General features: G+C 32.1%; 1 pseudogene; it reads left to right on the top strand.

Annotated features, from left to right (window-relative positions):
* The first annotated feature begins 2,739 nt into the window (after nt 1-2,739).
* LOC133879156 (UPF0481 protein At3g47200-like) lies at nt 2,740-4,211 on the top strand (annotated as a pseudogene).
* The last annotated feature ends 11,215 nt before the right edge of the window (nt 4,212-15,426 follow it).

Here is a 15,426-nt window from a genome sequence, read left to right as displayed (position 1 = left end):
GAAAGCATAATGTGTTATAAGTTTGTTATTTTTTAAAAAGTGATTGTGAATTGTGAGAATGCTGATATTAAATTCTGGATTTAAAATTATTTTTATTTTGTGAGAATGATAATACTGGAAGCATAAAGTGTTTTGTGATTGTTATTTTTTTGAAAGAGTTTGTCAATTGTAAGAATGACGATATTAAATTATAGCTTTGAAATGCTTTTGATTTTTTGAGAATTGTGATATTGGAAACATAACGTATTCTGTGCTTGTTATTTTTGAGAGAGATGTAGAGTTTGTGAACTGTGAGAATGACAATATTGAAAGCATAACATGTTCTGTGCTTGTTATTTTTTAGAGAGAGAGAGTTTGTGAATTGTGAGAATGACCATATTAAATTCTAGCTTGAAAATATTTTAGATTTAGTGAGAATGACGATATTGAAAGCATAACGTATTCTATGGTTGTTATTTTTTAGAGAGAGAAAGAGTTTGTGAATTGTGAGAATAACTATGGGCATGTTTGACAAACTACTTCCAATTCTTCCTCTTTTTCTTTTCACTTCTCTCAAAAACATCAATTCAAAAACATTCCAACTTTTTTACACTTTTTATATCACATCAATCATATTTTATTATTATTCAAATAAAAAAATTCACTACAAAACAAAAATTTTTCACTTTTCTATAAAATATTCTCAAATTTTATATCACATCAATCACTTTTTACTATATAACACACAAATATTCCACAACACAACTACTTACCAAACAAGTCCTATATTAAATTGTAGTTTTGAAATGTTTTTGATTTTGTAAGAATGACGATATTGAAAGTATAACGTGTTATGTGGTTGTTATTTTTGAGAGAGACAAAGAGTTTGTGAATTGTCAGAATGACGATATTAAATTATAACTTTGAAATGTTTTTGATTTTGTGAGAATGACGATATTGAAAGCATTATTATTTTTGAGAGAGAGAGAGAGATTGTGAAATGTGAAAATAACGATATTAAATTCTAGCTTTGAAATGTATTATTTTGTGATCGAGAATGACGATTTTGAAAACATAACGTGTTCTGCACTAATTATATTTTAGAAAGAGATTGTGAATTGTGAGAATGACAATATTGGAAGCATAACATATTTTGTGATTGTTATTTTTTAGAGAGATATAGAGTTTGTGAATAGTGAGAATGACAATGTTGAAAGCATAATGTGTTCTATGCTTGGTATTTTTGAGAGAGAAAGAGAGAGTTTGTGAATTTTGAGAATGACCCTATTAAATTCCAGCTTGGAAATGTTTTTTATTTTGTGAGAATGACGATATTCGAAGCATAACGTGTTCTATGCTTCTTATTTTTTAGAGAGAGAGTTTGTAAACTGTAAGAATGACGATATTAAAAGCAAAACGTGTTTTGTGCTTATTATTTTTTAGAGAGAAAAAGAGTTTGTGAATTGTGAGATTAACGTATGTTATTAAATTCTAGCTTTGAAATGTTTTTGATTTTGTAAGAATGACGATATTGAAAGCATAATATGTTTTGTACTTGTTATTTTTTTTAGAGAGAGAGAGAGAGAGAGAGAGAGAGAGAGAGAGAGATTGTGAATTGTGAGAATGACGATATTAAATTCTAGCTTTGAAATGTTTTTGATTTTGTGAAAATAACTATATTAAAAGCATAACGTGTTCTGCGCTTGTGATTTTTTAGAAAAAGTTTGTAAATTTTGGGAATGGCGTTATTAAATTCTAGCTTTGAAATGTTTTTGATTTTATGTGAATAACGATATTGGAAGCATAACGTATTATATGCTGGTTATTTTTGAGAAAGATGTAGATTTTATGAACTGTGAGAATGACAATATTAAAAGCATAATGTGTTCTGTACTTTGTATTTTTGAGAGAGAGAGAGAGAGAGGGAAATATATTTTTGAATATTTGTTTTATTCTAACAGTCATATTTTTAAAAATTTGTTTTTTCCCAACAATCATATTTATGAATATTTGTTTTATCCTAATGGTCATATTTTTGAAATTTTTTCTTTTCCTAACGGGGTTGTGCTAAGATTGATTTGTGTAAAAAAATTAAAAAAAAAAATAAAAAAAATTAGTACTCACCAAAATTAGTGAGTACTATTCACTCACCAAATTTTTTTTAATTATACCGGTGAGGTTGTTGAAAGTAGTTTTTGAATATTTTCACTAAATTGCCTCATCAAAATAATTTTTTGGTGAACCTACTAAAAATGTGCTAAAGTCAAATAAGATATTTGTACTTTTGGTTTTCCCAATGATGCTTTTACAATCATATACTTGAGTATTTCTAAATAATAATAATACTAATAATAAAAAAAGTACGAATGATCTACCTATTCAAGAGTGTTTTTCTTTAGAGATATACCTCATTTTAGAGTTAATAAAAGGTTCATTAAGCTCAAAAAAATTATTATTATTATTATTATTTTATTTATTTATTTATTATTTTTTTGGGTAATAATCACATATAAGGATACTGCTTCTTCTTCTTTAATGAATAAGTAACTTTTTCCAACAACCACCAAAACTCTTTACAGAAACTCGATCACTTTAGCAAACAGCTAAAGTATTGATCACAAAGACAACAGTAGTACAAATATCAGATATATAAATAATTAAATGAATAAGCTCTGCAGCTGATTCGATTCTATTGTATTTATTATTTCCACTGCTTGTTGCTTGTTTGGCACTAGGAAAACAAACTGAGGGATAGACAAGATGGCTAGTGATTTCATTGGAGAAGAACTTGAAAGCAACGACGTGCTCATTGATGTTCCACTGGTCATGGAGCCTCCTCTGTGGCCTGGGTGCTGTATCTACTTTGTTCCCAAGAATCTGCGCAAGATAAACAAAGCAGCCTACACCCCTAAGCTAGTTTCAATAGGCCCCTTTCATCACGGTCTGAAAGAATTGAGGGACATGGAAAAGCACAAACTGAGATATTTTAAGGATTTCTTGTATCGGACCGGGAGAAGCCAGGAGGATCTTCTAAAGATCATTCAAGACAATGAAGTAAGAATCCGTCATTGCTATTCAAAAGACTATAAACTCAGCAGTACAGGTTTTGTGAAAATAATTCTATTGGATGCCATTTTTATAATTGAGCTCTTTGTGAGGTTCCATATATTTTATGTACTTGAAGTCAAAGTTGAAGATAATGAAAATGAGCTCTTCGTAAGGACCCGTGAAAAAGAAAATGATTACATGTCAAGTCAACCATGGCTGGAAGCTGGTATATGACATGACTTGATATTACTTGAGAATCAATTGCCTTTTTTTGTTCTTAAGGAATTATATACTTTTGCCTTCAGCTACTCTTCAAATCCAGTACATCGGCATGATTTTATTGTGCATTCAGCCTTTTACTTTTTACATTTCTCGTGAGTTTCATGATGATATGCAGCTGCCAGAAGAGTTCAACATCGAGGAAATAAAACACTTCACAGATTTGATAAGATATGCATGTGTTTTGTTCAGTATGAAATTTGAAACCTACTAGCTATCTGGATAATTATATTGTGCCACAAAGCTTGACGAGGCAGGATTGAAATTCAAACCAGTTGAAAACAGAAGCTTACTTGACATAACATTCCCTTAGAATAAGTGGTTGAATTACTGTCCATTCTCCAATTTGTCATGGCTCTTGGCTTGCTTACCATGCTTGAGAAGTGCTTTTCCGGGCTTGGAGCGTATGTAGAGTATATCGGAAGTCCCACCCTTAAAGATTTACGACAGTACTGAAGCTCTATTCCAAAAACTCATGGCCTCGGAGCAGTGTCATTATCTATCTCACACTTACATTTGCAATTATGTTTGGCTATTGGACTATCTCATCGACATTGAACGAGATGTGGAATTGCTTGTGGAGAAAAATATCATTGTTAATAATATCGGTAATAACATTCGAGTGACGAATTTAATTAACAAACTCTGCCTTCAGATTGTGGAACAGAAATCCTGTTACGTGGTTCTAGGTTAAGAGATTAATAAGTACTGTGATAATCATTGGAATCGCATCATGACAACCATGAAAAGCGTGTATTTCGGTGATTTTTGGAGAGGCACCGCAACTATTGTTGCACTAATTGTCTTGGGTTTCGCTTTCTGGGGTTTTCTTAGGCCTTATGTAAAGTAGTAGATTGAAAAGAGAATGTTTAAGTGTTTATTGGAGTGCTTTGCTTTTAGCTGCAATGGATACAAGGCATCTGAACTTTGCAAGGTTGTTTAGCTCGTAATATCCTGAACGTCGTAAGTGGTTATGATAGTTCAGTAATAAAAAAAATGTGTGTTTTAGCATCTATGGAGTCTCTATATATTTCAGCCAATAGAGTTCTATGCACTGTGGTTTCTACTGATCGAATTCAATCAAATATTTCTTCTTCTTCTTCTTCTTTCTTTTTCTTTCTTTCTTCTCTTTTTCCTCATTTTTTTTTTTTTTTAATGCTGATAGTGCTTATGGAATATTGTTTCATTAGAATTCAAATTTTTCCAGAGAAATAGCCAAGATGATAATTTTTTTGCTATATATACAAAAGGGAAAAGGGAGTATACCATCAAGGGTCCAATATTTAACTTCACATCCTAAACAATGGATGAAGTCATGAGCTGAATGATAAAAGATATGCACAATTACCATATTAAACGTAAGCCAAAAGCTTTTTTTTGGCTTTTGTTTTGTTTAGATTTTTTTTTTTCTAAATTTTTCATTTCTTCTATGAAATGTTTGCCCTTTAAAAAAAGATTATCTTATATATAGGGGATGTTTTTATTATTTTGGGTCGTGGAGGGGAATATCGAAGCCCTTTTGGTAGTTAAGCATGATACATTGAAAAATTGAAAGTTCAAGGGAGATATTGTGAATTGAGTTATAATTTGGAAGGGTAAATGTAGTTTCCTCAATAAAAACATAAAAATAGAAAGCTAAAAATTTTAAAAATCGAAAGAAAAAAATAAAATAAAATTGAAGGTTAGCCGCCCCATGTGTTTCAGGGTGGCTGAGCCATCCCAAACATCCTTGGGTTTGGGATGGTGGTCTACCTTTCGAAGTAGCCAAGTCACTCCAAAAGTAAAATCTTAGACTTTGATTGATCGATTAACTTAGTTGTAAAGCGAGAGAATGTAATATTTATGATGTAGTATGTAGTTTGGATAAAAATAAAATTAAGCCGACAATAATTTGAGAAGAGGAGAGAAGAATAAAAACTTTTTTTAAAAAAAAGAAAAAGAAAAGAGAGAGAGATAAAGAGAAAGTTCAAGTCTAAAAATTTGTAGATATAATTTACACGAATGCAATTCCAATGAGCTCATAGAAGCTCATGAAATGGGTCTCTCATGGAAAATATCTCCGTATTTGCTTATAAGAAATGTTATAGACTACATGTCCTTGAGAGTACGTTATGACTTGGATAAAATTGGCCTGACCTGATAGTGCCAGGTTGCACCATAAAAATACAAAACTCAATCTCCTCCAAATCGTTTGACCAAAAATTAAAAACTTTCTCCCCAAATTTCTTTGAGCCCTAAACTCTTTTATTTATATAATTAATAAATCAGATCCCACATGCATGCTGCTTTGCTATAAAGCCTATGATGATCTTTGAATAATTTGATGAAATAGGAATTGAAGAGAAGGTTGCCAATTAAGCAAACAAGGTTTTTAAGGCGGTAAATCATCTTTGCCTTTTGATTTTGTCTCTGGAGAATTGCTTTACAGCTCTTTCAGTAGCAGTATTAATTATTATGCTTGATATTCAGAATTCCTTTATAAACAATGCCAAACCCACCTTCACCCCACCCTTATATATACTTGAATTCCTTGGGCAATTATCTCAGGCAACCATCTCAAGCTCTTATATTTACCATTGTACAACAATCTCTTCTCTTTCATCTTCCATGTGAGGGAGGAGGACTCACTCAAGTGTTTCACCGCATGCAAAAATGTGCAAAGAAGACTGTTCTGAAAAATATAAAAATATTTGTTCTCATTGTCAATTTGACAATCAATGAATCTTATTCATGAATAACTCTTAGAGGATTTATTTAATAAATGAATCGAGTTTAATTAATATATTTATCTTGAATATTAAAGGACTTAAACCGACGTAAAGTCACCCCCAATTCGATTTAGTTGGCATGGTATAATTCGACTTTATTTGCCTAAATTCATTTAAGAATTTTTTTTTCTTAAGCAAGGATCGGATGGCAAATTTCTTAAATCTATCTCAATACAAGCTCGTTTAGAATTTGATTGTAGCTCAATTGAATCATTGTTCTCTATAATCTCAGACAGCTACAATTACATATTTTATACAATTAATATATGAAACAAAAATTATATATATTCCTAAACAATTAAATATAAAAACAATTATAAAAAAAAATCAATAAATTGAAAAGAACAATTCAATTATAAAAAATTAAATCTTAATCAATATGAAAGTTTATTACATATCTGAAACTGAAAGGTTGGATTTTGTTTAGAAATTACTTTAAACAGTTGAATTTTGAACGAGAAAGGTATAGAAAAGCAGAAAATAAGACTTGCTTCAAGTTTAACCCATCATATAAATAACACGGCACACGACTAACGGTTGTACAGCTCTACATAACAATAGGGTTTTTTTGTTCCAAGAGATCTTATCGGTTATTTTATTTTATTTTATTTTTTTTAAAAAAAGATTTGAACCGTCCAAATTTTTTTTATCTCTTTTAAGTTATAAAGCCACATGCTATGCACACGATCACACGACTCACAAGTACTCCCACCGACTCACACTGCCACATGATTATTATTAAAAAATAAAAAATAAAAAAAATAAAGAAGACTTTTTGCTTTGACAAGTCAGTTGTAGCTATAGCTAGAGTTGTAGACTTTTTATTGTATTGTTTTACAGTTGTAGTCTAATAGATGTGATCTGATTTGTTTTTCTTTTTAAAAAAAAAAAATGAAAAGAAACTTGATGTCATACGAAATTAGGTGTAGTCTCAACTCTCAAGTACTTGTAGGCTTATCATGGTTTTTGACGTTTTTAGCCTTTAAATAATTAAAAAAATGGTGCCTTTTTTAGAAAACTTTAAAAAGTTGCTCAGCTTATCATTGTCTTCAACCTTCGTCCCTACCGCAGTTCCACGATTTATGTAAAGAAATATAGAGTTGAGCTATCTCAATTATGAAAAAAAAAAAAAAAAAAAAAAAAAAAAAAAAAAAATATAAATGCAAGTGGTGGGCAAGTTTGCCCATTGATGAAATGCTGAGGAGGGCATTCCAGGGACCAGGGTATAATTTTATTTTTTTTACCAAGAATAAAATTATTTTTAGAGAGGAGGGCATTTGATCCGTCTCAATCTCCCCTCCCCCGCGACTCCTGGTTGGAGTGCTTTGCTTATAGTTGCAATGGATGCATGACATCTCAACTTTGTACTCCTGCTCGTCTCACTACCAAAAAAATGGGATTTCTAGACAGTTTTTTTATAGACGGTTTTTTAAACCGTCTATAAAAAAATTATTATAGTCGTTTTTTTTTTCAAACCGTAAGGAAAAAACATTTTGTGTTGGTTTAATTTAACAGACATTAAAAATACAGACGGTTTTAATAAAGCCATCCAAAATTATGAAATTTCATACGGTTTTGTTTAAAACCGTCTAGAAATAGATCAACGGTTGTTAAGAAATTGTCTGAAATTTTCTAATTCCGGAAAATTCCGGACAATTTTTTACCAACCGTCTAGAAACATATGCTTTCTTATTAATGCTATTAAAAAAAAAAGTGAAAGCACATGCTATTAAAAAAATATATATTCTCACATGCTAAGGGACACATGTCACACATATCACTTTATTAGAATGATTTGTAACTAATTTTTGTCCTTAATCAACGAGGACAAAAAAGTATTTTGAAGACCAAATAAATAAGTATATTCTAAGAAAGATATACGAGCCATAAATGTTAAATTGTAATAGTCAACAAAACTTACAAAGATGGTATTGAAGGGCAAAAATAAATGCAGTAGCCATAAAAGTGAGACCATTTTTTTCTTTGAACAGTACTTTTTTTTTTTTTTTTTTTTTTGAGAAATGCTAGAGCTACTTTTGGGGTCTTTCTATGCTGATATGGAACCTTTTTTTTTTTTTTTTTTAATAAAAATAAGAGAGACAAATCAAGCTGTAATTTTTTATTTTTTATTTATTTTTATTAAAAATATGGTGTCATGTCAGTATAAAAGGATTCTAGAATGATGCTGGAAGGAGTTCTAACATTTCTCTTTCTTTTAATAATCAAAAGTTTTTGTTTCCTCATATGTGTCTACATTACTTAAGAGCTAGAAAGAATGAAACTATATAAATCATGTCTTTATTGCTTACTCTATATTGCTTCTTCATTAATAGCAATACTATATATTTAAAAGGCAAATGGATGTACTAAAAGTTCTACGCTCCTTTTAACGCCCTAGCCCATAGGGATAAGATTATCAACTTGTTCTCACAAAGGCACAAAGAAGAGCAGTGCTACGGAGGAGTCCTTCCGGAAATTTTGCTTGTGAGTGGCATTTTTGTAATTATTTATAATTACAAAAATGCCACTCACAAGCAAAATTTAAATAATTACAAAAATGCCACTCACAAGCAAAATTTCCTGATGGATTCCGGAAATTTTACTTCATCTAAGCTTTACCCCACAAAGAATTATAAGTTTTACTAGAGCAATTAATTAAATGTGATAATAAATGCACAGTAAACCCCTCCTCTCTGTTGAAGTTCTCTTCTAGAATGGTGTTGTGAGATTAGGGACGTAAAGCCGGCCGGTAACCGGTAATTGGGTAACCGGCCAACCAGTTTGGTATCCGATTAAAAATAACTGGTAACCGGCCCTACTGGAGTGGTTACCCGTTTTAGAAAATATTGAAACCGGTAACCGGGTATATATATATATATATATATATAAATTAAAATAATAAAATTTAGGGTTTTACAATTTTACTTCCATTTCAACATAGGCCAACATATTGTGCTAGAAAAGGTTGAAATGTTTTTTAAAGGGCTAAAAAAGTCTAAATTAAGCCTAAAAAGTATGTCCAATACTCAAATTAGGCTAAAAAAAACCTATTTTTTTAAATTTTGGTTACTAGTCCGGATAACCAGTTACCCGATTACCAGAGCCAGTTGGTGAGTAAGCTTACGAGTAATCTCGCGAGTAGCTCAACTCATTAATTTACATCCCTAGGGGTTGTCAAACGGGGCCTTATATCTTGTTAATTTTTCTGCAATTGTTAAATTATTCAACAATCTTTTACATAAAGGGCAAAAACGTCTGCTTCTCGTGTCAATTTATCGTAAACAATGTTCAGTAGAAATTCTAAGTATTTGGGCATTTATTAGAGGAAGAGTTCGACTATAAAAATGAGAATCTTCGATCAATCTTTTTAGTATTAGCTATTTTGAGTTTCACTAATTTACGGCTTAATCGAATTTGAGAGAACATCTGCAATTTTCATCGTACAATTGTCAATTTATCGGAAACATCATTCAATAGTGGTGGTGATTCAGTGTATTCAAGAAAATCTTCAAAGTATTTGAACATATATTAGAGTGAGACTTCAACTCCCTAAAATAAGAATCATCAATCCTCTTAGATTAATTGTTTTGAGTGTGATTTATGACTAGGTCAAATTTGAGAGAACGTATGTAATTTTTACCCTACCATTGATTTCCTCACCTACCTAGTGTTATTAAAAACCAAAATCATTACTTTTGAAAAGATATTCAAGGTGGCCTTCTCTACTTTTGGAAAAGCATGGTGTTACATTGATGTACTTTAATTTTTTTTATAATATAGCGGGAGAGAGATTTAGAGGACTCCTTTGATTCATTGACATGGAGTGGTGTGGAGCCCACCGCACATGGCCTCATTCAACCATAGCAAAGGGAATCCAAAGCTAAAAAGCTAAACAACCAAAGAAAGATTTCAACGCACCATAGTTTCACGTATTAGTAATGATGATACCATAGCAAAGGGAATCCAAAGCTAAAAAGCTAAAAAATCAAAGAAAGATTTCCACGCACCATAGTTTCACGTATTAGTAATGATGATACCAGGACTGGTGTTTAACTCCACCTACTAAATTTATCCCTAACTAATAATTAATGGGCTCGTATCTTAAATTAAAAAAATAATAATAATAAAATAAAATTAATAGGCATGTATTTATAAAAATAAATAAATAAATAGGCTTGTCTGGATGTAAATTTTTTTTGTATTATATTTTACTATTTTGTATTATATTTAAAATTATAAATATCGAGAGAATTTATTTTTTGAAATTATGTTTAAACGGTTTAGAAAACTTAAAAAAAAAAAATTAGAATAAAATTTCAATAGAATTTGAATTAGAAAAAAACTCAAACATAGTTTTGAAAAATAATAAAATATAACAAAAAAACAATTGTAACCTAAGCATGCCCATACTTGGGAAGGTTAGACTTCAAATTATTTTACAATTTTTTTATTTTTTAACTTTTGGCACATGTGAGTATGGAGTTAAACGATGTTAAAATTATTTTTTTAATGACTAATGCATTTCTAATTATATGTTAACACGTGACAAAAGTTACGATGAATGATGTCCCTCCTCTCCAAACAATGCAAACAAAAAGTATTTTCCGAGGTTAAAACTAATGAAAATACCAAAAGGGAGCTCGAGAGCCGAAGCTCTATGGGGAAGAGACGAAGCTCTCAGTTTCGTTGGCAATTTGTAATTAATACACTTACAATTGCCCTTTGTCTTCTCTGAACAGTAACATTCTTGTAATCTGTTATATGTTAACTTTTTATTGGCTACAAATTGAACGTTGCTACCGGTAACTTTTATAAGGGTGTGTTTAACATTGTAATTTCGTATAAAAAATAACGATTTTAAAATAAATTGTAAAAAATGAATTATTTGAAATTGTATGTTTTTTTTTAAAAAAAAAGTTTAAGATTTAAATACACGCGGCTAACTGTCAGCCGCGTGTACTTTAGTACACGTGACTATTTGACTGCGTGTATTTTAATACACACGGTAAAATGTGCATTTAACTACACTTGGATTTAACACGCGCCACACACGTGTCCAATTATACTTGGCAAACTGTTCGTCACGTGTATACTATCCATACACATGGCAAAGTGCACGTGGCAAATTGTAATTTTTTTTTTGTGAAAATGGCAAAAAAATAAGTATTTATTTGAAACATACAACTTTAAAAGTTAAATTGGGGTTGTTTAGTAATCTCTCAACAAATCTTATCCGATTGTTTTGAGGAGGGATTGATGGGACAAGCCATTCCTTTAATCGAGTTCTTTCATTCAAATGAACACATTTAAAATGCCTTCTAAACATGACAAGTTAATATTGAATTAAAAAATCTTAATTAACATTTTAAAAATTTGACAATAAAATTACATTAAAAAACTCTGAGATCTTGAAATTGAATCATTAATATTGCCAGCTAGCAATTTCCATCATCATCGCAATTAATCAGATCACCGGGATTCACGACATAAGGGTCGTTGGTCAATCGGTCAAATTTTTAAAAATAAAAAATAAAATTTTTGTTTTTTAATTTTTAAGTTTTTTTTTTTTTTAATTAAAAAATACACATGACAAAGGTATTATAGATATTTTTTTTTGACAAAATTTGCCTTTTTAAAACTTTTTGGTAGTTTGAATCTAAACGTTAGTAATTTGTAGGATTATTTGCCAAACGGCTAATAGTTTAGAGGGTTAAATTGTAATTTTTTTTTAAAAAAATGTTTAGGTAAGTTGGAGAAACTCAATTTATAAAAATGACACCTTGAACATGTTAAAAATACGTGCTATTTTAGGGGTAGAAACAAAGTCGAAATGGTCCTTCCTCCATCCTCGATTTAGTCTATGTAGAGCCGTCTCCTTCACATTGATTTATAAAAATCATCTTTTCTATCAAAAAAAAATAAAAAGCTGGAATGAATTGTTTTAAAAAAAATATTTGTTTCTCATATGTTGTTTAAAAAACAGACACATATCATTTTTTTTTTTTATATTAGGTTGAAAGAACTTTATCCCACCTAATTTGAATAAAATCTTTAAGTTAGGTTATATGATCAATTTTCTTAGATTTTAGTAAAACATCATTCCAACAAGGATAAAATATAATGGCCATCTTCACTAGAGTATACAATTGGTTGCTGTTGCAGCTATGAAATAACCGCAATCGCAACCAGTCTACGAATTATAATTATTACCAACCGCCGATTATCCGGTTATTAAAAATCGGTTATTAACTGGATAACCGGTTTTAATTCATGCAATGAAAGACAAACTAGCAAATATTTTTGAAAACCCTTTTGTTTCACCATAAATGACTCTTCTCCCCCATAATGTGATTCTCATTTTTACATGGTGGGACATGTTTTATTAAGGATGTAAATCCGGTCGGTAATTGGGTACTAACTAGTAACTGGGACATCGGTTTGATACCCGATTGGAAATAACTAGTCATTGGCTCTACCGGAGCGATCACCGGTTTATATATATATATATATTAAAATTTAAAAAATTAAAATAAGAAAATTACTAAATTAGGGTTAGGGTTTTATTTTACACAGCTGATACAATCATTCTCAGTGTTCTACTGTTCTGCATCTGTGTGGCTGTGAGGTTTGGCCCTCTTTCTCTGTTTCTCAAACACGGACGTACACCCTCAGGCCATCTCTCTTTCTCTGTTTATATTTAATTTGATTTTTTCATCTGCTAAGGAATCTGTTTTGTAGTGGAAATATCTGCCAAGAGTCGTGTTAATTAAGGAATCCAAAATTCAAAATGAAGCAAACTAAAACCCCAGTCACGTTATTCAGCCTCGGAAGAAACAGCGCCCCATTTGCTGACCTTTATTCACATTCATGTTCACACTAGTCTCCATGTGGTTGGGCAATTCATCAAAATCGGTTTGATATAAAAGAGGATAGGAAGGAACACGAACAGCCGAACCCCAATAAATATTCAACCGATCGACAAGAAAATGAAAAACTTCCTGCAAATATTGTTCTTGCTGCAACCCTTTGTTTTTTAAAATTTCATTATTTCAGTACCCGGTCTGACTAATCGGGTAACAATCAAGGCCTATCATTTCTTTTATATATATAGGAGGGGGCAAAAGGAAGAAAGGATACACATTATCAGTGCGTGAGAAATGAGTGCTGGCATTTAAGAGGGGTTGTGGAGCTCTCAAGCAATACAAGCATTTCTTGCAAGCAAAATTTGCAGGTTAATTCTTTAACTACCATCTATATATATATATATATTGCACTTTGTTATGTACTTTTTCATTAGGTGTACGTGTTAATTAAACTTTCCTTTAATAATACACTTCAGTTTTTTCTTACAATGGTCCTGTAAGAGGATTTATTACACAGCCATTATGCATGTTATATCTTCACCTTATGGCTGGGAGATAAAATCCAATATTCTCCTTCTACATAAAATATTATTTACCAAGAAAAAAAAATCACCTTTGAGCATTGTCTTAAATTAAATTTTTAGTTTCATTTTCTACTTTATATTTATGTTCAAATTCAGATCCAATTTTCAGTTTATAGGAACTCCATAATGGATTGAAGCCTTTTCCCCCAAAAAAAGAAACCAATTATCCCATTTTTTTCATAGATATTCAAGGCCAACTAGGGAGAACCTCGAATAGACCTTGGCCGTGGTTCTTTGGCCCTCGGCGACGGCCAAGCTGGGTCTCTTTTAATTTCAAGGTTTTTTTTTCAGATATATAATGGATAATTTGAGTAACGTGAAAATCGTAGGACTCATTTTTCATCCATATTAATGGAAAAATGTTAACAAAAGAAGTAAAGCAAAAGGACTGATTGCAAATGAGGTGTAAGTTTGAAGTCCGGCTAAGTGCAGTTTCCTTTCTATTGGTTTAATTTAGTTTTTAAAATCACATATATAAATAAACTTGGATCTCTAATCCATATATACAACTCTTACATAATCTATCACAGAAGTGGATTGCATAATAACCGGCTCTCTCTTTTCTAGAGAGAGACTCTCCACCTTCTCTCTAAGAGTAAGGATTTCCACCTCCTTGTGAGGGTCTTTCTCGATCCACCTCCTCCTCCGGTGGTCCTCAAGGGGGGAAGAGATTGATTTATATCCTTCCCTCCCTTTCTCTTTGTTTTCCCTTGTTTTTCTTTTTCTCCTTGAGTGTTTTTTTTCTTTTTCCTTCAAACGACACCTTAGCAGCTCAGTCCCCGCCTCCTCCTTCACCTTATAGAATTGAGGTAAATGAAGAATGTCTTGTTGTGTATTTTCATTCCATCGATGGTTGATATATATACAAGATATTGATGTTTTACAAATGGAAAATAAATTATGCAGTATACATAATTTACAGTGCTAGCCGTTGGCATTGATTTGGTTGCCTTTGGTAGATGACTTAGTAGTTGAGTTGATTGGTTTTCCTTCTTGAGATATTGCTAGCCGTTGTGTGCTAATTTGGTTTCCTTGTGTGGACTGTTGATTGTTTTCCTTTGATGGTTCATTACGCCCCCGCAAGCAAGACAGAGGGCACATGAGGGAGAAGTAAGGTGAGGCAGTGGGTTTTGTAAAAATGTCAGCCAGGTTATCTTTTTAGAGATGAAACGAACATCCAAAGTTTTGGAGGCAACTCTGTCATGAACGAAGTGGAAGTCAATTTCTATGTGTTTGGTCCGAGCATGGAAAACAGGGTTGGTGGAAAGGTAGGTGGCCTCAATATTGTCACACCATAATGTAAGTGGTGAAGGAAGATAAAAACCAAGGTTAGGGAGCATAGATTGAAGCCAAATGAGTTTGGTGGTGGTGGTAGCAAGAGTGCGATATTCTTATTCAGTACTGGAGCGGGCAACTGTCCATTGTTTGTGGGAGGACCAAGCAATGAGATGGGGCTGAGAAAGACACAGAAACCACCGGTAGATTTTCTGTCGCCGAGGTAACCGGCCCAATTGGCATCTAAGAAGGCTTGGAGAGGTTGAGATGAGGAGCGACGAAGGAGTAGGCCATAAAAGATTGTAGACTTGAGGTACCATAGAATACGTTTGATTGCTTATAGATGGAGGGAGGTGGGTCGATGCATGAATTGCGAGACTTTATTGACAGTAAATGAGATATCAAGAAAAGTGAGGGACAAGTACTGTAGGGCACCAAAAAGGCTAGCTACGGTATGAGCTAGGTTGGATTGATGAAGGGGTCACCAGAGAGGAGTGAGAGAGCGTGGGCGGTGGACATAGGTGTTTTGACCAGTTTGGTGTCGGTCGTGTTGCTCTTGTGAAGAAGATCAATTATGTAGCGTTGTTGGGAGAGAATAAGGCCAGCTGGGGCCGTGGTGGCTTCCATGCT

Source organism: Alnus glutinosa, chromosome 10 (genome assembly GCF_958979055.1).
Source record: "Alnus glutinosa chromosome 10, dhAlnGlut1.1, whole genome shotgun sequence".
Taxonomy (NCBI): Eukaryota; Viridiplantae; Streptophyta; class Magnoliopsida; order Fagales; family Betulaceae; genus Alnus; species Alnus glutinosa.
This window is presented reverse-complemented; position numbering and strand designations above follow the sequence as displayed.